Source organism: Protopterus annectens, chromosome 1.part1 (genome assembly GCF_019279795.1).
Source record: "Protopterus annectens isolate FY-2018-M chromosome 1.part1, PAN1.0, whole genome shotgun sequence".
NCBI lineage: Eukaryota > Metazoa > Chordata > Ceratodontiformes > Protopteridae > Protopterus > Protopterus annectens.
The window spans coordinates 444,298,557-444,321,752 of record NC_056726.1 but is presented as its reverse complement, the minus strand read 5'-3'; the positions used below and the strand labels follow the sequence as shown (position 1 = coordinate 444,321,752).

At 41.3% G+C, this 23,196-nt stretch overlaps 1 protein-coding gene across 1 annotated transcript in view; it reads right to left on the bottom strand.

Moving 5' to 3' along the window:
- The window catches only part of LYST (lysosomal trafficking regulator), a 3,825,950-nt gene that overhangs the window by 3,452,469 nt on the left and 350,285 nt on the right, over nucleotides 1-23,196 (bottom strand). The gene's annotated exons all lie outside the window — the stretch shown is intronic.

The window sequence follows — 23,196 nt, the reverse complement described above, 5'->3', positions numbered from 1 at the left end:
AGTCCATAGGCCTTGAATGCACTTGCCCATCATGTGTGCCCCCAACCGAGGTCTGAGGCATCTGTCGTGATGGTTTGTCTTGGTTGACTTTTGCAGAAGGGCAATCCTGTGTTTGATTGGCAGGCCTGAGCCCACCATAGGAACTCTTGCTTCAGGCATGGGATCATTGGAATTTTGGTTTCTAGGCTGTGCTGGTGCTGGGACCACAAATTCTTTAGGTACCACTGTAGCTTTCTCATATGCAGCCTGGCATGAGGGACCAGTATTATGCAGGATGCCATGAAGCCTAGAGCTTGTAGCACTTTTCTTGCAGTTAAATGGTTCTGCTTTGTTAATGCCAAGAAGTAGAGAGGAAGTTGCTCTTTCTTTTCTGTAGTTAGAAATGCCATTTGTTTTGATGTGTCCAGTTCTGCACCCAGAAAGGTTATTCTTTGGGATGGAATCAGCCTTGACTTTTTTGTATTGACTGTATATCCCAGGGCTTGCAGCAGGTAGATGACACTTTGTAAGTCTTCTGTTAGTTTGTTTTTGTTGTCCGCTTGTATCAGGCAGTCGTCCAGGTAGGGATAGATTTGAATCCCTGAAGTCTGCAATGAGCGATTACTGATGCCAGGCATTTCGTGAACACTCTGGGCACAGTAGATAAGCCAAAGGGCAATGCTGAGAATTGATAATGCTCTGATCCTGCAAGAAATCTGAGGTATCTTCTGCAAATTGGTCTTATGGGGACGTGCAGGTATGCCTCCTTGAGATCTAGAGTTACCAGCCAAGACTCCTTGCCCAGCATGGGAAGAAGCTGCTGTAGGGTCAGCATTTTGAATTTTGGAACAATGAGGAATGTGTTTAAAGCGGACAGATCTAGAATAGGCCTCCATTTGTTTTCTTTTCTTGGTACCAGGAAGAGTCTGGAGTAAAATCCCTTCCCTTGCTCCATAGATGGTACCTTTTCCACAGCTCTCATTTTTAATAATTCCTTAATCCAAAAAAAACGAAAATGCTACTCTTCCATCCTACCCATAAAACACCAACTTTTCCCTTTTGTGTACAATCCAACAATGGAACCACCATCACCCCCGACCCTCATACCAAGCTATTAGGGGTTACCATTGACAACAAACTCAGATTTGATGTGCACATCAACCAAACTATCAAAACTGTTAATAAGAAACTGGGGTCCCTTTATAGAATAAAATCTTTCTGACCCCACGGCTAAAGTTGCCATTGCTCGCCCATCCCCTTTCTACCCTCTTGTATGCCTCTCCCATACTTACAAATCCCAACAAATCGGATCTATCTAAACTCTCTTGTTGTTATAATCATATTGCAAGATTTGCCACAGGCCTGCCCTACAAAACTCATCACTGTACTAATCTTCAGAACCTAGGTTGGATAGAACTACCAAATCTACTTCTACAGAAGCAACTTATTATTGCTTACAAAATACTCTCAACCTGAAAACACTCCCGGCCTGTCTGGAATAATTCTTATACCAACCTAAATAGACTAAGATCATCTCACAGATTACTCGCACAGACAATCAAATCCTGTAACTCAGGAGGTGACTCTCTGTTTTCAAACACAGTGGGTAAAATATGGAACTCTCTTCCACCTAGTCTCACGAATCAACCTCCTAAATACTTTGAAATGGCCTCTCCACCACTTCAAATCCCACTGGCTTTGCCAATGTTCTAATCCAGACTAACCCATAGCTCCCCTCAACCTCCTCAGTGAAATTACTATCCTCCTAGGCCTCAAGCCATCTCTCCCCTGAAACTAACTACTTGTAGGTTTGTTTCTTATAATAATTGTTCACTGTACATCCTAATGTAACTTTTTCTTACCTGTGTATACTAACTATATGATGCTTTGTTTTTCTCTTTATAATTGTTATTGTACATACTAATGTAACTTTTTTTTTTCTTCCCTGGGTATTTAGTGCATAACTACAATCGTATGTTAGCTGTCAAACATTGTTGTAACCTACTATGTACTATTGGAACTTTTTGTAACCTACTATGTACTATTGGAGCTTTTCTCCCCGGGCCTCCGCTGAAAATGGACATGTGTCCAGTCGGACTTTCCCGGTCAACAAATGTAAAATAAAATAAAATAAAATAAATTTGTTTTAGAGCTTCTGTCCTTTGAGTAGGTGGTAGGTTCGGCATTCCTCTCTTTCCTGGTAGAGTATGGAAATGGAATCTGTAACCTTGGTCTATAGTTTGCAAAATCCATTTTTCTCTTGTAATGCAGTGCCAGTTTCTTGAAAATAAGGTTAGCTTTCCGCCTAAAGGTGCTTCTAGTTGTTCCCTGGTAGGCGGTGCCACCGCCAAGTCACTGTGATTGAGTTGTTGTAGTGGTGGTGGCTGTATCCGTGCCTCGTTGGTTGTTACCCTGCCACTGGCGACCCCTGTAGGCACCCCTGGATTGGTTTCTGCCTCTAGGGCCTATTCCAGCCTCTTTGAGCCTTAAAGGAGTCTGGAAAGGACCAATTCTTGGAGGGCCAGTTCCTGCTAAACCTTGAGGTTGAACTTGCAAGAAATCTTTCACTGTTTGCACAGATTTTGCTTTCTCTTCCATCTTTTTAGTACCTGCTGTGCAGGGGAACCAAATAAATTGACCTTGTCCATAGGTGCATCCAAAAGCTTAGATTTGACATGGTCTGGTAATGCCTGTTCTTTCAACCATGCATGCCTCCTGATAACTGTGCCAGTCATGGCTGATCTAAAGGAAGCCTCCAGTGCATCATAGCCACATTTTAAAGAATGGTTACTAACCTGCTGTATGTTATGTACCATTTCTTGAACATACTTTTATCTAAAGATTCTTCAGAGGACAGCTTTTTAGTCAACTGGTCAAGCATAAACTCTTGATATTGAATCATATGAAATTGGCAGTTCAAAGCTCTGGCTGACAAAGTAGCAGAGGTGTAAACTTTTTTACCCCATCTCCCTAAGGACCTGGATTCCCTTTCAGAGGGGAGGGGTTTTTTAGAAGAAGTAGCTGCTACAGCTTTTGGACCCTGGGAGATAGTCTCTGGATCTGCAAAAGGAGCCTTATATAAGTGGTGATGAGTGTCCGGGACCCTGTAGTACCTATCGGGCTTAGCAGGAGCCGGAGGTAAAGTATCAGGAGCAGTGCAAGCATCATTAAATGCATCATCAACAACAGAAAGAACTGGAGGTATAGCTAAAGGCCTATGCTGTGGCAAATGTAGAAAGGTCCTAAGCCTTTTTCTAGAGTCTGAGAAATCTTGGCCCTGCCACTGAAAATGTTCCCTCATAGCATGCAAAGTTTCCCCAAAGGAAAATTCCTCAGGAGGAGAGGCTGAAGGGATGGACTCCTCAGCATCAGAGTCTTCATAAGGAGAATAAGAAGCCTCAGGAGGGTCTGTATGTTCTGAGTCATCAGAGGAATCATCTGTGGTTACTGGCTCAGGGGGCTCTGCTCTAGGCCTCTTTTCTGGAGGAGGGAGAGTGGCCCTGTCTGGGTGAGGCTGGGCTCCACGAATTAAAGAGATGAGATCCTCAGCCAAAGAAAGCATATGGGAGCTGGTGCTGGGCCTGTGAGAGGGGGGCTTGGCAGGCACAGGTTTTGATGCTTTGGCTGCTTTAGCCCTGGCAAAGGCCTTAATAGACATAGCTGGAGGAGGCCTAGCAGCTCCACGTGCAGGGGTAGAAATATCCAGGGGGATGGAGTCTGATAAATCCTGTGAAACCGCAACAGAAGGTTGGATTTCAGAAGCCGTTTCTACCAGGTTAGAAGAGGCCTCGGTAGAAGGCACGTTATCGGCTGAAGAAAGAACCGCTTGCTCGGCTTCGGCCGAAACCGAGACACTCGTGGTTTGCTTAACCGCGGTTTCGGCCGAAACCGTGGACCGCAAGTGTCGGTCCTTTTCTTTGCGTTTCTTGGTTATTTGCGTAGTCGGAGGATCCGACGGCATAATGTAGGCAAAATCGGAGCCGAAAATCTGTTCAGCAAAGTCCGATCGACGTCTAAGCGTCCGCCGGTTAAAAGAAGCACAGGCTAGACAAGATGCTACGTCGTGGTCTGGGCCTAAACAATGTATGCAATAGGAGTGGAAATCTTTATGAGGTATTTGTTTCCCACAAGATAAACAGTTATTAACTTTCTCTGACATCGGCTGAGGCAAGAAAGAGTCCCCAACGGGGTACTTAGCTTTATAGAAGTCTTCGAAGTAGTATTCGGTAGTAGTAATCTCTGGATCTGACCGACCGGCACTTGCGAACAGCTTCTGCTTCGGGCGCCACGCAGCAAGAAAGACTGAGGAAAATGGCGTCGGCTGATGCCTTTATACCCGAATAACTGCCGCAATGACGTCGGGTGAAGTGCGACACCAGCCGAAGCCAGACCCAGACTTTGGAATCCGGCCGACCGAAGGGCTGCCTGACGACAGGACAACCCATTTGTAAAGACTGCAGATGCATCCTTGAAGGACATCAAGTACAGTTTTCCAAGTCAAGAACCTTAAATCAGCTTGATGAGCATGTTCAAAAGGTGTCATGGTTAACTTCTCCAGCATAAAGATGAAATCCCAAGGATGAGCAACCTGTTTACAGGGAGGTCTCAGATTTAAAACCTTTTTCAGAAACTGTTTTACCACAAGCAGAGAGAAGAAAGAGGATGATCCATGGGCAGGCATGGTGAAATGGCTGCAAGATGAACCTTTACAGAGAAATAAAAGAGGCCAGAGAAAAGCAACTCAAACATTTGAGCCCAGTGGGACAAAATCCCTGACGGCTTTCATTTTCCAATATATCATTGTCTAGTAGCAGTCTTTCTTGCCTCCTTTAGTGCTTGCTGCACATCCTCATGGAGTAAGTGTCATAAAGGTATTACAACTGAATCATCCAGGCAATTGGCTGAAGTTGAGTGAGACTGGGGTGTATCGAAACTCCCCCTGTCTTGTGAGAGCAAATCCAGTCTGTGAGGAAGTTTGTGGTAACTGTCCTTGGCCATTTCCATAAAAAGGGAGACCAATGTGACCTACGCAAAAAGGGAGCCACCACAATAATTTTTTGGGGAAATCAGAATTACCCTGGATATCAGTGGAAAGGGTGGAAAACTGTAATGGAACATTAACTTCTAATGGAATGAAAATGCATCTATTTTCCAGGCTTGCCTGCAAGGAGACCTGAAGCAAAAGTTTTTAAGTTGTCTGTTTTGAAAGGAGGTGAGCAGATCTGTTTGAGGAGTTTCCCACAAATGGATCAGTTCCTGGAAGGATCTCTCATTCAATTTCCATTCATGAGGGTTTATTCTGGTCATGCTCTTGTTCAGCTTGTCTGCCACTATGTTTTCATCTGACAGAATGTAAGATGCTTGCAGGGTTAAAAAATGATGAACAGCTAACTCTCAAGCAATCATAGCCAGCTTGCATAGGGGGTACAACCTTTTATCTTCCCACTTGATTATATAACACATGACTGGGTACTGCCTGTAATCATTTCTAGACATCCAGGAAACTGTATGACATGGAAATATTTTAAGGTTTTTATGCTGATGTCCTTTGGTCTGTCTGAATGACTCCACAGGTGTTGTACTTTTATCTATATTGAAACTGCTCCCAAGCAAAAATTCGAAGCATGTGATTGTTTGGGGTCTGAAGTTAGAAAGAAGATTCAATCAAATAAATCTGTTGTTTCCACCAATGCAGTTCTGATTTTTGAAAGACCAAAACTGGAATTTGATGTTACGGAGAATGTAAATGCTGGGTCCATATGTGTTTTTTTTTTATTAGACCACTGCATCTTTTGTGTATGTAACCTTGTTACAGGAATCACAAGAATCATGAGATCCATGAACACCAGTATCCTTAGAAATTTGCTTGCATATCTCTGTGACTGATTGGAGAAGCTCAGGAAATATTCAAGATAATTAAAGGACTGATAATGTGACCCAAAACCAGAGAAGCTTAGATATTTCCTGAAGCCTGTGGCTGGCTATGGGAATAACAGCAGTAAGCACCCTTTTAAGTTTAGACTTCAGTGTCACCATGAAATTCGTAGGAAGAATGAGGGGTAAAAGGTTCTGCAGGGTCAACATTTTGAATTTTGGTACTTTCACATACAGGTTTAGACAGGAAAGATCTAGTACTGGTCTCAAAGAAACCTCTTTCTCGGATATCAGAAACATTCTGGAATTCTGAGGAAAATATTCTGTTTGATTCAGAGGTTGAGAAGGATTTCCCTTGAAAGCAGGTTTTTGTATCCAGTGCCATCGGTTACCCTCCATCACCACTTTGAACACCTAAGAGTGTGAGACAATCTTTTGCCAAAGGGGGATGTCAAGGACCAGTTTGTGGAACAGATTTGCACAAACACTGGATGGAGGAAAGGGAGAATTCTAGCATACTCATCCTGTACTGTCAAGTCTGTCTCTTTTTCCAAAATGACTCCAGTTTCTTGTTATTCCTATCCAGTCATTTTGTTTTTGTGCTTTGTTTGCTGGAAAAGGACTAAAGTTTGCTTGTTAGACTTTTTTTTTGTGAAAGAGGGAAACCTATAAGATTTGTTTCATGGGACATGAAAAATCTTATAAACTCCCTGAATTATTTTCCACTTTCATCAAATCGTTTCAGAACTTGGGAAGCAGGATGAGCCAAATAATACCTCATTGTCTAAGACAGAATCTAAGATTTCAGGCTTCACTTTGTCAAACTTTTGGTTACGTACCGAGCATATCTTCTCAACAATGTAGCAATAGCAGTGGCCCTAGACAGTACCTGCACAACCGCACACACTCTTCAAAGCATGTTCAGATACCTGGGACACAGTAGAAACGGTGATTTAAAAGTAAGAAGTGAAGCACCAGCTTCTTCAGACTATCCACACAACAAGGCTTAAACTTCCACATACAGCCCTTATAACTGAGGATTCTGAAAGATAAAGTGGAACAGGAAAACATTTACCAAGACGGTCTAATGTCTTACCTTCCTTATCATCAGATGTTCGATATCAATCTGTTCCCAGCAGAAGAAATAGTAGGTAAGGCTGCTGGTTCTCACCTCAGAAGAAAAACTTCTCAGTCTGAGGAACTTTATACATCTTACCTGTTTTTTTTAGGATATGATGGGTGGGTATTAGGATGCTTACAGGCAGCATTTAATACATCCTGCAAGGCTAGCAGACTAGGAGGAATAGGTGAGGATTGAGAACATCGATTTGTAAGAAATCATAGTACTTCCTCAGTTCAGGGGGAAACAATTTGTTCCCAAAAAAAAAATCATTCATCCTGGCTATGATCTGATTAAAAGAAATGTCCTATACATGAGGAAAGAAATTAGAATTTTCACTACAGTCAGAAAACTGGACTTGTGAATCTTCAGGGAATAAGCCCCAGAGCTAAAAAAAATCAGAATCATCAAATACTGTTTCCTCAGGTATTTCTTATAGGGAATGGTCAACTATAATGATTTCACAGCCTGTAAAGCATAAGGTAGGAAAATCATCTTTTTAACTGTAATTACATATTGAAATAAACAATGTTTAATAATTTGTTTTTCTTTACAGGAGCTCCTGTAGAAGGCTTACTCGAAAGAAGGACATTTGACTGTTTTAATCATCTCTTGCCTCTGATATCCCGTGTCTCCCAACCTTAAAGAGGATGGATACTAGAAAAGCTGAAGATGTGGCTGACCCCTGATTCATGGTGGCTGAAATAATACACAGAAACTGTAAAGGTAAGTGAGTGTTCTTAGGAATAGCCAATGGCCACTGCAGAGTCACCTACTATTGGCTGACGTGAAGACTGAGCCTAAGGTAATGGTAAAGGCTCTTTGACAGGGTATTATTTCTTTTTAGGGACAAGAGTGGAACGAGCAGGCGCAGTGCAAGTATCCATTCTGTAAACAAGGAAGAGAAGCCAAAAGCAGTAAGCTTTACTACAGCAAGAGAGTTGGAATGTAAGTTGTCACCTAGTATACACAAGCAACACACTTGCACTCACACTTCTTGTCTCAGTCCCTTTACAAAGCAAAAGCATTAGCTGCATGCAATTTCACTATCAGCACTCCTTTTACTAAAGTAAAGGAAAAAAAAGGCAGGTAGATTGTCACAATGTCACAAAGTGAGCATAAGCACTACACAATCAAAAAAGATATTCTTGCCTGTCCCAAAATAAACCTTTTAGCCACAGGTTTAAAAATTTACAAAAGCAAAACATATATTTAATTAGAATTGGCCCCAAATTAGCTAAATAAACACATGCATCTATAAACAGTGGTCCCTGTCAAGAAACATCCGACATCAGTAAAAAAATACTCTATTTTTTAAAGGGAAAATATCTCTTTAAGTCAGAAAACAAAATTAAATATATTTTTCTTTAAAGGGCAACAATTTCTGCATATGGGTTCCCCAACAGAGATTTATCTGCCAGAAACAAAGCCCTTAGCCATCTGCTGCTCCTGTGAAGCCCAAGAGATAATACTTTTCAAGATGGCAAGAAAGAATTGAAGAAATATTCACTCTGACTGTTGATTACCCACATTGAGGCTGGCCAATAAGCAGTCACAGTGCAGGTGTGAAGGGCAGCTCGAGTTTGTGAAGCTGGCCTGTTGTTGTTTCCTAGGGAGGGAAACCATCCATACAGCCTAAAGGCTACTTCAGCAGTAAAAATAATGACACTTTGCTCCGATACGTACAGTCATTCATTTTCTCATAAAGTTTCTATTGTATTCAGAAGTTCAAAGAATCCTGATCACTGAGATAGGAGTGGGAGGCAAAGACATACAAAAGACTCACCTGACAAACAAGCCACAGTAACAGTGACCTTCATATATATATACATGCACTACAATGTTCAGTTTCAATATTAGGTGCTGTAGTACTTAAGCAAATGACATTCTCCAGTTTTAAGTCTATGATAACTACCAACATCTCTTTGAAGTGTAATGGAATCTGTGATGAGGTCAAACATCTGGCACCAAGGAGAATTCCAGATGTACCTCTTACCAAGTATAGTACAGTTTTGTACCTACCATAAATGTAGATGTTCGAAGATCCACATTGCTGCAGTCCTTACTTATGAGTAGTCCGCTGTCCTCGGTCGGCCCGAATACCAAAGTATTAGGCTGACGTCGGTCATGGGCGCCTAGATCTGACATCAGAGCGTCAGGGTATAAAGGCGCATGATCGACGTCATATCCTCAGTCTTTTCTTGCCCCAGATGTCAGAAGACCAAACCAGAAAGGCCACAGCCAAAAACAGAATACCTCCCAAAAACATGCCCAACAACAACCATCATCTAAAGCATAGCACCAAGTCAAACTACAGTGGGGAAGGAGGGAGTTGGACTGCAGCAATGTGGATCTTGAACATCTACATTTATGGTAGGTACAAAACTGTACTATGTTCTTCATCTCACATTGCTGCAGTCCTTACTTATGGGTAGAATCCCAAAGCAGAAAGGGAGGATGGTAAAAATCATAAAGCATTAGGGGCGCTAAAATGCCCTGTAAAATTGCAGTGGCAAATCCAGCCCTAGACTTAGAATAATGAGGAAGGTGGTAATGTTTAGAAAAGGTATGCACTGAACTCCAAGAAGCTGCCTCCAAAATGTCTTTTGTAGCTACCCCCCTTAGAAAGGCCGTAGAAGTAGCAGTAGCCCTAGTGGAATGAGGCCTGATTCCAGCAGGAATCTCCTTACCATGATGGGAATAACAGAAAGAAATACAAAACCCAATCCATTTAGAAATAGTTTGTGTTGAAACAGGTTTACCCTGTGAACCCAAAGCAAAAGAAACAAACAATTGCTGAGACTGTCTGAACTCCTTGGTTCTGCTCAAATAATAACGCAACTTCCTGTGAATATCCAAAGTATGCAAAAGTTTATCCCCTTTATTTTGGGGGTTTGCATAAAAAGTAGGCAAATGAATAGTTTGATTTAAGGCCACACTAGAAACCACTTTAGGCATAAAGGAAGGATTAGTACGCAAAGATACCCTATCCTTATGAAAAATCAGGAAAGGCTCCACTGCCATGAGGGCCTGTAATTCAGAAACCCTTCTCGCAGAGGTAATGGCCAACAAAAAAGCAGTTTTCCATGACAAATACTTTAACTCGGCAGTAGCTGCAGGCTCAAAAGGTTGTAGAGTTAGTTTTTCCAACACAAAATTGAGATCCCAAGCAGGAGTAGGAGCTCTACGTGGGGGTCTTATATTTTTTGCCCCTCTAAGAAATTGCTTAAACCAAGGATGAGAGAATAAAGGAGGGTCACAATCATAGTGAGCAGAACTGGCTGCAGCATGAACCTTTATTGAGAAGAAAGACAAACCCTTGTCCAATAGTTCAGTAAGATATTGAAGAGCAACACTTAAATCAGGTTTGGAGACATCAAGGTCCTTTCCTTTGCTCCAAATAAAAAATCTCCTCCATTTATCAACTTTCCTGGTACTAGGCCTCCTGGCCTCCAAAATAACATTCAAAACTTGTTGTGGAAGCTGAGACCTTCCAGAGTCTAAAACAGAATATGCCAGGCTGTTAGATGCAGAGACTGAATCTTGACATTGAGGAAGTGACTGTCCTCTTGTGACAAAAGGTGCGGAATCAAAGGCAGAGGCCATGGAGGTTCTCGTACTAAACTCCTCAGTAGTGGGTACCAGTGTTGTCGAGGCCAATCCGGTGCTATCAAAATCATGGTTGGCTTGTCTTGTCTGGCCTTCAAAAGTACCTTGGAAAGAAGAGGCAGAGGTGGAAAGGCATATACATGCAGATTGTTCCAACTGAATGATAGAGCGTCCACCTTCCAAGCTGTGTGATGAAACATTTTTGTGCAAAACTTTGGCAACTGTTAATTTAGTGGAGAAGCGAACAGATCTATGTCTGGAGTTCCCCATAACACTGTCAACTGTTGAAATACATGAGGATCCAATTTCCACTCGTGAGGATCCACTATTTGTCTGCTCAATACATCTGCTAAGGAGTTCTGTGCTCCTGGTAGAAACCTTGCCTGAAGATTGAGGTGCAGATTGAGAGCAGTTTCCCACAGAATCATCGCTTGCCTGCAAAGAGGGTAAGAATGGGTTCCCCCCTGCTTGTTGATGTACCACACATTTTTGAGATACCATTGAAGCTTCCTCATATGCAATTTGGCATTGGGAAGCACCAGAATACAAGATGCCATGAACCCCAAGGCTTGAAGGACTGTCCTTGCAGTCAGCCTGGACCGTAGAGACATTTGCTGGAAATAAAGAGAAAGGCTTCTTTGTTTGTCCGGGGTCAAAAAGGCCATCTGGGAAGCTGTATTCAGTCTCACACCCAGAAAGCACATGTCCTGAGAGGGTACTAGACTGGACTTTGTTTCGTTCACAGAATACCCTAGGCATCTTAACACTGCCATCACATACTGTAGATGATGAAGAAGTTCGTCCTTTTCTTGTGCAATAATCAGGCAGTCGTCCAAATAAGGATAAATCTGTATTCCTCTTAGTCTGAAAAATGCTATCACTGGAGCCAGAACCTTGTGAACACTCTGGGCAGTAGATAAGCCAAAGGGCAATGCAGAGAACTGATAATGTAAATTTCCAGCCCGAAAACACAGGTACCTCCTGCAACTGGGCCTGATAGGAACATGAAGGTAAGCCTCTTTGAGATCCAGAGTAACCATCCAGTGATCTTTTCCCAACAGAGGTAAAAGTTGTTGTAAAGTCAGCATCTTGAACTTTGGAATGTCCAGGTAAGTGTTGAGGATAGATAATTCCAAAATTGGTCTCCACGTGTTCCCTTTCTTTGGAACAAGAAACAGGCGAGAATAAAATCCTAGGCCCACTTCTGACAGAGGAACTGGCTGTATAGCTCCTATTTGAAGAAGTAAAGAAATTTGTCTGTGAGCCTCTATCCTTTGCCGAGGAGGGACGTCTGGCATGCCCTTGAAAGGAGGCATGGTGTGGAAATAGAACTTGTAACCTCGGTTTATAATGTCCAATACCCATTTGTCCTGGGTGACTAAATGCCAATTTTGCTTGAAAAGAGCCAACATTCCTCCCAGAGGAGCTGCCAGGCAAGAAGAATCTGGCAGCAGAAAATGCAGGTCATTGGGCCTGTTTACGAAAGGACTGGCCCCTGCCCTCACCAGCAGATTGAGCAGGCGAACTCCATTGTCTCGGCCTGAAGGTACTCTGAGCTCTGGCCCTACCACGCCTAGATCTACCCCTAGACTGAGAATCAGAAGAACCACCCCTTAGTAGGCCAATTTCTACTAAACTTTGGAGGTTGTACCTGTAAAAAATCTTTAACAGTCTGCATAGACTTAGCCTTGTCTTCCATTTTCTTTAAGACAGACTCCACAGGAGGACCAAACAAAACTTCAGACTGTAAAGGTGCATCCAGAATTCTAGACTTAACGTGCTCAGACAAATTCTGATCCTTAAGCCAGGCGTGCCTACGAATAACTGAACCAGTGGCAGCCACCCTAGAAGAAGCCTGTAAAGCATCAAAACCACATTGCAAAGAGTGCTTACCCACCTGTTCAGAAACATGCACTAAATCCTGCAATTCTTTACACTCTATGCCCTCTGTCAAAGCATCCACTTTAGATCTTAGCTGAGAAAGGAGGAAATTCTGATACTTCAACATATGAAACTGGCAGTTCAAAGCTCTCATTGCTAAAGTAGAAGAGGTATACACCTTCTTACCCCATCTATCCAAAGCTCTAGCTTCCTTATCCAGAGGAACCGGATTCTTAACAACAGAGGCTCTAACACCCTTAGGCCCCTGACTAATAGTTTCTGGGTCCGCCCTAGGAGTCTTATACAGATATTTATGAGCCTCAGGCACCCTGTAATACCTGTCCGGTCTGTGGTAAAAACAAGAACTCCCTAAGCCTCTTCCGTGAATCAGAGTAATCCTGTTCCTCCCACTTAAAATGCTCCCTCATGGAATGCAGAGTTTCTGAAAATGAAAAATCCTCTGGAGGAGAAGCAGAAGTAGTGGAATCCTCTGCATCAGAATCAGAATAAGGAGGAAATCTTGAATGTCTTCAGCAGAAGACTCTGAATCATCTGAGGCCTGCTCCAAACTTTCCAACTCTGGCTCCATCCTGGGCCTCTTATCAGGAGGGCATAGAACCTCTAATTAAAGTAATCAAATCCTCTGCCATTTTAAGCATGTGCTTTTAGGCACAGACCCTGAAGAACCAGAACTGACACCAGAGGAAGGCAAAACAGACCTGCCCTTAGAAGGAGCCTTAGAAACAGTAGCAGAAGGCCTAACCACCTTAGGCATAGAAGGGAGAATAGTAACCTGAGAGGCCCCTTCAGCCTGACCTGCCTCCTGAGAGGCCACATCTTGTAAAATCAAAGTTTCCCCCTGGGATTCAACAGAAACTTCAGCCGGATCCACCTGTTCAGCTGTAGCTTCTAAAGGTCCAGCGTCCGAAACGGACGAATCATCCTGCCTAGGCTTTAAAGATTTGTCTTTGCGCTTCTTCAGAAGCAGGCGGAACATCCGACGGCATATTATAATTACACCTCTTGCCAAAGACTAACCTAGCGCAATCTAACCTCCGCTTTATAGTGCGCTTATTAAACCTAGCACAAAACCGACACCGGTCCCAAACAAGGAATACAAAGCGGTGGTAATCCCTATGCGGTATCTGTTTCCCACAAGAAATACAATTATTCACTTTTTCTGACATCCGGTAAGTAACTGAGGCAAGAAAAACAAAATATTCCCAACTTGGTATCGGTCTGAAACTCCGAAAAATTTCAGAGCGACGAACGGCACTTGCAACGCTGCTTCTGCATCGGACCATGCGGCAAAAGACTGAGGATATGACGTCGATCATGCGCTTTATACCCTGACGCTCTGATGTCAGATCTAGGCGCCATGACCCAGCCTACGACCGAGGACAGCGGACTACCCATAAGTAAGGACTGCAGCAATGTGAGATGAAGAACATCCAACATATCTGTCATCAAGAACTGGGACAGATAAGGGAGCAAAACTGGCTTGCTCATATTCATCTGGAAACGTTTAATTCAGACATGATCAATCTGTGCACTCAACTATTACATCGGTGGTGAGGAGATGCTTTTATAGTGGGCATTTACTACCATTCTGCTGTCCCTGTGATTGGATGAGCCCCCCTCCAGTATCAGTGGATGGATTTTCATGTAAACTTGGATTAATAGAAAATGTTATATTCCTGTCTTTACAGGTGTGCTTACTGATTTATGGTGGTCAAAAGTGCAAGAGTTGTGCATGCTACTAGCCTGATGTATGACATCATATGTTCCAAAAGGTAGACACGTTTCCTTAAGTTTAGCAGTCAGAGGACATAAAACTTCTGAGTTAAGAATGAGCTGTCAGAAGAGAAAATCCAAGCAGTACCACCGCTGCAGAAGGCCTTCAATGTCAGATCTGTCTTCCAACAAAATTAAAATCCTCGGGACCAACAATGGACTCTACAGTCTCTTTTAAAATATCAACGTTTTTGTTTAAAGGACAGTGCAAGAAGAATGGAGCTGTGGAAAGTGGAGAGAAGGAACCAGGTCCTTTTAAAAAAAGTAAAGGCAAACTTCATCTACCAGATCAAACTTCACAGCAATTACATTCATAAAAACACCAAAATGCAAATCTTCAATTGAAAGGAATCAAACTACTCCATTCTATTCACTGTTCTTCACTTACATTAATTCAGATTTATTGCCAACAAACTCTACTGCTAGGAAAAGGGAAGCATGTAGGTTTTAACTTTGTCAGGTTGCTTTAAAAAGAAAACAAACTAATTATCTTTAAAAACATCTTTGCTAGTTTGCAAAGTCAAACTCACTGGCCAAAGCATTTTTCCACATACATTCAGTCAGCAGTGTTGAATCTATCGAATGCCTGGTGTAATTAAAAAAAAAAAAAAAACACAAAAAATTGAATATTCTGTGAAACACTGAAATGTTTAGCTTCCAACAAAGTTTTATTTCAAGAGGTCTATGCACAATAAAAGCATTTAAGAATATAAACAAACTTCAAAGAAAAAGAGCTTGTTCAAGTTCAGAAGTTATTTTCTCTTAATTGTTCATTCTAAGATATATGCAATACTTGTATGTGCCTAAACGCAATTCTAAAGTGCATATTTGTACGTTTGTGCTGTCTTACGGCCCAGGTTTGGGCTCAAAAGGGTTTTATATCAGACCATACTCTGGTTAACAAGCATCATATAAAATAAACTTCACATGCATAATTAGCTAGACTAGATGTCACTCAACGCTGCATACCAGGAGGTATGGAGGATGTCTTAAAATGTAGGACTGATGGATGCCCTATTCACAGAACTGCAAATCTTTCACTCTCAGTGCATCACAGACAGGAATGATTCATGTGTAAAGCATAAACACACTGCACCATTCAATTATATCTGCAGCTCTCCAAGACAAAGAGGAAATGTGCCATAGACAGTCAGGAAGTCACATCCATGAAACAGAGGAAGTACACATCAAAGAAAAGGCCGGGCAATTTGGAAACTGGAGACAGATTCCAGGATGCACATGAAAAAGTGTACCCATGAATATTATCATGGTTGCCTGAGAAACTGCAGAAGCACACAGCATGGGCATAACTACTTCAAGGGTGCCTGGGCAACTATCAGTATGACATACTTCCAGGGTGCATATCAAGGCCATGCTGTGCATCCCTTTTATGAACAGGAGTGCGGGGAGTGCCTTCTGTGTGGAGTCTGCATGTCCTCCCCGCAGTTGGATGGGTGTTCAAAAGACATGCGTAAATGGGCGTGCCTTTGTTGAATGTTGGAAGTCGAGCTGGCACCTCGGCATTTGTGAAAATCTACTGCCAATCATTAGAGGACCAGAGTTCCGCTGTGGCGACCTCTAACCGGGAAAAGCCAAAAGACAAACAACAACAACAACTATAGATGCCTAAGCATGTAGCACTTTTCTATGGTGCATAGTAAGAGCAGTCTCTATGGCAGCACAGATATAAGGCTATGGACAAAAAGACTACCACACATCACATGGTCAAGGAGCCAAACTAAGGAATGCTATACTTTTAACAGGCAAAGAAATAAAAAGAGCACTCAGCCACGTACCATACATAAACTATGGAGTATATCATTTGCTGCCAGTAAACTGATGGCTACAGCAGAGGAATGAGCACCAGGCCAGTGTAAAACACTACTGTACCAAGCAAAGCTTCAATGCCCCTTGTGTTCATGACAGCACTGGGCACAGAGGTCCCAGTACATACTTCTGTGGCAGTACACAGCACATTTTAGGTGTGCAAAAAGTTTACAGCTTCCATGACCTGGCAATGACAAGAAAAATGCTTCAGGCAACTAAAGGGTGCCATCTGCTACACTGCTGCAGGTGGGACATTTAGTGACCCATCACTCGTAGCATACAGGCAGTGTATTTCTCCTGTTAAGCAAAACTCATGATGCTGTGACAGACTTGCAATCATGACATGGCCTCCACACGTGTGTGTTTACACATGTACACACAACTCACAATATCCAGCTGTCTGCCTTCACTACTAAATCTAAAAAATGTCTGGAATGCACACTGCAGACTAAACTGTTTCCCCCAATAAGCAGCGGTGATGGATGCAATTCATGAAAAATGTGCACTGCTGTAGTATCACCACCCATTCCACAGTAAAGGCCTGCATATCTATCTCATTAGACCTTTGTACTCTGCGGGCTAAAGCACTGGTCTGCAACATCATAAGTCCATGCTGACCGTACCTGTGGGATGTATCCAGCACACAGAGTCTGACACTTTTGTAGTCATGGTCCACTCCTACCAGCTTTGTTCTATCTTTCACTGAGGACTCTTTAAAACAGGTGGGCAGATATATGAATGTGTACTGCTGGGGTTCTCTATTTGTATCTGTATTGTCAGCATTTACATCTTTTTCACTAGTGTGCAATATCAGCATTTGTGTGTGCCCGGTGTGCCTGTGGAATTGTGTGCACATGTGCTGCTACTTCCTGCTTAGTGGAGTTTTGAATGTCTGCATGCCTGATGGCTAAGCAGAAGCATCTATCTAGTTAGTAGCTCTTGATTTCTGAAATGAGGGTTTTGATGTCCAATCTGCATGCTTCTGAATCGCATAGATGCTGCATACAACTCCTATTTCAAATTGGCTGAGGGGTGGTATAAAGTTAGTCTGGCTAGTTTGTAACAGGGTAGCAATTCTGTGACCCTTTTGCACTGCTGTAAATTTTATTTTTCTACACTTCTTTATGAGCACTTGGCCTACAAGACAGTACCGTGTTTAAAAAATCCCAAACAGAAAAATAATCTCAACTTGCATCTCCTAATTAAAAGCCCCATACAGCAAAGTGCCTAAAAATGGAAATAGCAGAAAAACAACCCTCCCCCCCAAAAAAGGCTTCACTGTACTCTGGTTTTACCACTCACTTCACACCTATGTATAGGAAGACAGTAGGAACCTGACAACTTTATTTTACTGTAACTTTTTATTCTATAAGCGACAACACCCAAAGGATCCACCACGGCAGAGTATGATTAATTTTACTCATACTCTGCTATGGTGGATCCTTTGGGTTTTGTTGCTCCTGCATTTGTTGTCAACCAAATTGGTCCTTCGGTTCTGCTACTTCTAGTTTTGTTTGTTTTTATTCTATCAGAGGCAAATAAAAAGCACAGCCAGTAATGTGACACTTCAATTTAAGAAATTATGTTGTTATTCTAAAATCTTCTTTCCACTTCTTGTCACACATCTCAGAAATTTAATAACAAAAACGTATACTAAACCACTGTGGCAAAACCAAGATAAAATTCTTCAACTCCAACTGGTCTTTCCTGGGTTACTTTGGAGACAGATGTTCACATTTCAGCCTTAGCCTGAAAGTCTCAACTGTAGAATCCCCCTTCCCTTCAACTATGATGTCAGTCACAGCTCCTATGTAAGTGATAAGTATCTCACGCATCAAATCAGGGCTAACAAGATGAAGTTGGGTCAACTTCCTACAGAAGTCTGAAGATAACAGGCAAGTCCTTGGCTGAGCTTATACTAATAAGCAACGATTACAGAGACATCAATAACAGAATATTCACAGTTAAGGGCCAGGATCAGGACCTGAACCCTCAATGAACTAACTGGTCAATCAAGGAAGTATCTACTCTTGTACTTGAATGCAGGAACCCACACCAACATATGTTCCATTTCCTTTCTTGCCTTGGACACAAGATAGTCTCAAGTACAATCTCCAACAGAAATCCTCCTTGCACTATGTCCATGTTGCTTATTCCCCATTAGAAAAGAAAACGGTTTGCTGTACCCTACTCTTGTATTGTTATGGAGTATTAACCAATGTGCAGAAACTGGGGATTCAGACCCAAAAATGGGGCACAGAGGATGGCAAAAGCACTCTATTTGTATAATTTCAATGGCTCTGTATTCAGTGGTTTGGGATCGAAGAAACTACAGCTAACAATTTTTTTCATGGCTCCAGATTCCAAAACAGTTTCTCTCAGTCTAAGTCTGCCCTGATTTCGAACGACTTGCATTCAGTGTTAAGTTACTTACTTTGGTGTAGGACCTACCTACAAACAGGCTTAAACAGGGGACTGGATTCCAAAGGATCTGCTCTCAATGTAGGGTGGTCACTTACACTGACAGCAAGTCTTTTGGAATTCGGCCCATTATATATTTATTTTCATTTGTTAACCAATGTATGGGTACGGGTCTGAAGACCCTTTTCAAATACATCCCGGGCCTTTCAGACAAGTGCAAAAAAAAGAATAAAAATACAAAAATGCAGCTCAAATATATAGAGTGTGTTGTGCATACATACACACACACACACACACACACACACACACACACACACACACACACACATATGCATGTGCACACAAACACACACATATAAATATATTTATATTTATTTACAGTGGATATAAAAAGTGTACACACCCTGTTAAAATGCCTGTTTTTCGTGATATAAAAAAACGAGGCCACAACAAATCATTTCAAAACTTTCCCCACCTTTAATGTGACCTATAACCTATACAACTCAGTTGAAAAACAAACAAATCTGTTAGGGGAAAAATATAAAAAATAAAAAACATACAATGCGCTAGTAGTGCAAGTGTGCACGCCCTTAAACTGATACTTTGTTGTGTGAGCACACCCTTAAACTAATACTTTGTTGAAGCACATTTTGATTTAATTACAGCATTCAGTCTTCTTGAGTAGGAGTCTATCAGCATGGCACATCTTGACTTGGCAATATTTGCCCACTCATCCTTGCAAAAACACTCCAGATCTGTCACACTGTGAGGGCATCTCTTGTGCACAGCCCTCTAAAGGTCACCACATAGATTTTCTATTGGATTTCAGTTTGGGCTCTGGCTGGGCCATTCTAAAACTTTAATATTCTTCTGGTGAAGCCATTCTTTTGTTGATTTGGATGTATGCTTGAGGTCATTGTCGTGTTGAAAGGTGAAATTCCTCTTCATCTTTCTAGCAGACGCCTGAAAGTTTTGGGCCAAAAGTGACTGGTATTTGGAACTGTTCATAATTCTCTCCACCTTAACTAAAGCCCCAGTTCCAGCAGAAGAAAAGCAACTCCAAAGCACGATACTGCCACCATCATGCTTCACCGTGGGATGATGTCCTTTTGGTGATGCGAAGTGTTGTTTTTGTACCAAATGTACCTTTTGGAATTGTGGCCAAAAAGTTCAACCTTGGTCTCATCACACCATAACACATTTTCCCACATGTTTTTGGGAGACGTGATGTATTGTTTTGCAAAATTTTAGCCAGGCCTATATGTTTTTCTGTGTAAGAAAAGTCTTCTGTCTTCCAACTCTACCCCATAGTCCAGACATAAGGAGAATACGGGAGATTGTTGTCACATGTAGTACATAACCATTACTTGCAGAAATTCCTGCAGCTCCTTCAGTGTTGCTGTAGGTCTCTTGGCAGCCTCCCTGATCAGTTTTCATTTTTTCTTTTCATCAGTTTTGGAGGGACATCCAGTTCTTTGCAACATCACTGTTGTCTCATATTTTCTCCACTTTTTGATGACTGTCTTCACTGTGTTCCATGGTATATCCAATGCTGTGGAATTTTTTTTGTACCCTTCTCCTGACTGATACCTTTCAACAATGAGATCCCTTTGATGCTTTGTAAGCTCTCTGCGAACCATGGCTTTTGCTGTAGCAAGCAACTGAGTAAATGTCAGGAAAATCCAGCTAGGACAGCTGAACTTCATTTGGGGTTAATCAGAGTCTCTTTAATTGATGGCAGGTGTGTACCCAAAAAGGCTGAATGCTGTAATTAAATCAAAAGATGCTTCAACAAAGTATTAAGTTTAAGGGTGTGCACACACAACAAAGTATTAGTTTAAGGGTGTGCACACTTATGCAACCAGCGTATTGTACATTTTTTTATTTTTAATCTTTTTCCCCCCAACAGATTTATTTTTCAATTGAATTGTACAGGTGGTCACGTTAAAGATAGGAAATGTTTTGAAATTATTTATTGTGGTCTCATTTTTTATATCACAAAAACCTGGCATTTTAACAGGGGTGTGTACACTTTTTATATCCACTGTGTGTGTGTGTGTGTGTGTGTGTGTGTGTGTGTGTGTGTGTGTGTGTGTATATATATATATATATATATATATATATATATATATATATATATAGATATATATATATATATATATACATACATATATAAAGCACAGATTCACATAGTGAAAACAACAGTTTTCAGCTTTCCAGATCTAACAAAGCTCTTTTAAGGGCAAAAAACACTTGTCTATTTCTTTTTCAATAAAGAAGTTTTTACTTCTAAACAAGTTACAAGTGCTTGATTACTCTGAAGTCTCAACTGAAACTGTCTACAGTGCATGGTTCTTTTTTCCAGTTTTTTAGGATTCTCAGCCAGCAGATTTGCTGCTCACAAGTACCAGTCTTCCCTTTGGTATATACATATATATATATATATATATATATATATATATATATATATCTATCTATATGGGTTCACTTTATAATCTCGAAATTCTGAAATACCGAATTTCAGACTATCAAAATCATAAAGCCAAAACACCACAATCCCGAATGCCCACAACAGCGAAATTCAAAATCCCGACACTTACATACACACACTCACATACACACAACTGCCCCCACACACAAACAAAACTAACCTACACTAGAAACAAGTAGGGGGGCTTCGCCCCCCTGCACCCCCCATGTGGGGGGCTGTGCCCTCCACATCCCCCTTACTTGTATATTCTAACTTCGAGACCGCGCAATCACACACACACACACAGGCAACTCACACCCACACATTTCACAGCCTCTTGCACACACACATCACAAACAAAACACACACTAACATACACTACAGCACATAACCTACACACTCATACAAACTTACCTGCACTTACATCCATTCATACACCGCAACACCAGAAGCTCCGAACTTCGGGATTTCAAATTTCACGCTTCTGGTGTTTCGCGATTCCGAGCATTCGGGATTAGAATCTCAGTAAACTGAAATTCGGTATTTCAGTTTTTCAAGATTCTAAAGGGAACCCATACATCTATATTATATAGATACATATATATATATATATATATATATATATATATATATATATATATATATATATAAATGGGTTTATATTAGTTTATCAAATTACTGTTCCGTCGAACGCAGGAACATCAAGACGAAAACATTGAAACTTAAAACATCGCAAGATGTAAGTATTGTAATCTACATCATTGAACGGAAGACAGGCTGCCTGTCTTCCCTTCGATGATGTGGATTACGAAAGTTAGTTCTTGCAATGTTTTCAAGTTTTGGTGTTCTTGTCTCGATGTTCCCAGGTTCAATGGTGCGTAATTCAATAAATATAAACCCATATAGAGATATATGTGTGTGTGTGTGTGTGTGTGTGTGTGTGTGTGTGTGTGTGTGTATGTATATGTCTTTGATATACAATTAGATATTATTTTGTGTGTGTATACATGCATATATTTATTGTACTTCATTTTCTTCCTGTTTTTTAATAGTGTATAATCTGTACATTAACCATTTTGGAGGCCATTTGACTCTGCAGAGTATGCTGTACTTTAACTCGCAATAGTCTGCTGTAAATTCATGTGTTCCTTTGTGTGTACTATGATTGCACAGTCAAGGCATTGTGATTTCAGGTAGGATAATGGTAAATGAGACAAATGGGCTAGTTAGAAACAAATTCACTGGCATGACCCCACTGACAAAAATAGGGAAAAGAAATATACAGCAGTGCTTAGGAATACATATACCCTCAATTTGTTGCTAAAGACCACTTTGCTGAAAAGATTTTCAAAAGGTGTCACTTTTTTTTTAATCACAGATTCATTCTGACTCGAATATATAAACACTTGCAGAGATTGCCAAGAACGGCTCCAACTGCGACAAATTCAAGTTACTATATGTTTGTAATTATTATTTTATCATTTTAAAATAAAAAATACACAAAATAGACAGTTGCCCTTAAAATCAAACCACCAACTATGTGATTCACTGCCTGACCTCCATAACATAAACACACAGAACTACCTAAAACAGAGAACTACCTGCACATGCTTCTCTGCCTCAGCAATAACCTAACAAAACCCAGTCATTTCAATACATATACATATGCGTCATATACTCACTTCTGCAACTACACTCGACCCTATTACTTCATCCATATTACCCTACATTTCTTCAGTCATCATCACACCCCCCATACTAACCCACCAAAGTTTCATCCCATAACATCACACCCTTCACAGCTTACCACCATCAGTTATCCATATCACATCCTCTGTTGCTAACCACCCTCTAACTTCCACCTTGCTTTTTTGTACATATGTATACATGCATATTCTCCAATACTCTACTGTACTAGTCTGTACATGTGGACATGCCCTCATCTTCAGTTCCATCACTTATTTACATTTACAATCTACAGTGTAGGCATTTAATTTACACTTTTTATAACATATTGAACTGATTTTTATTTTTGTTCTGTAATTCCTGGGCTGTGGCTGACATGGGGCCACTTTGGATCAATCTACTACTTTGGTCAACAAACTTAAATAAACACATACATAACGTAAAGAGGCCAAACTGCATCTGATAAATATGCCCACGCAGAGTTCCATCTACAACCTCTGGGGTAGACATCAGTTATATTACTGGCCTCTGGAAT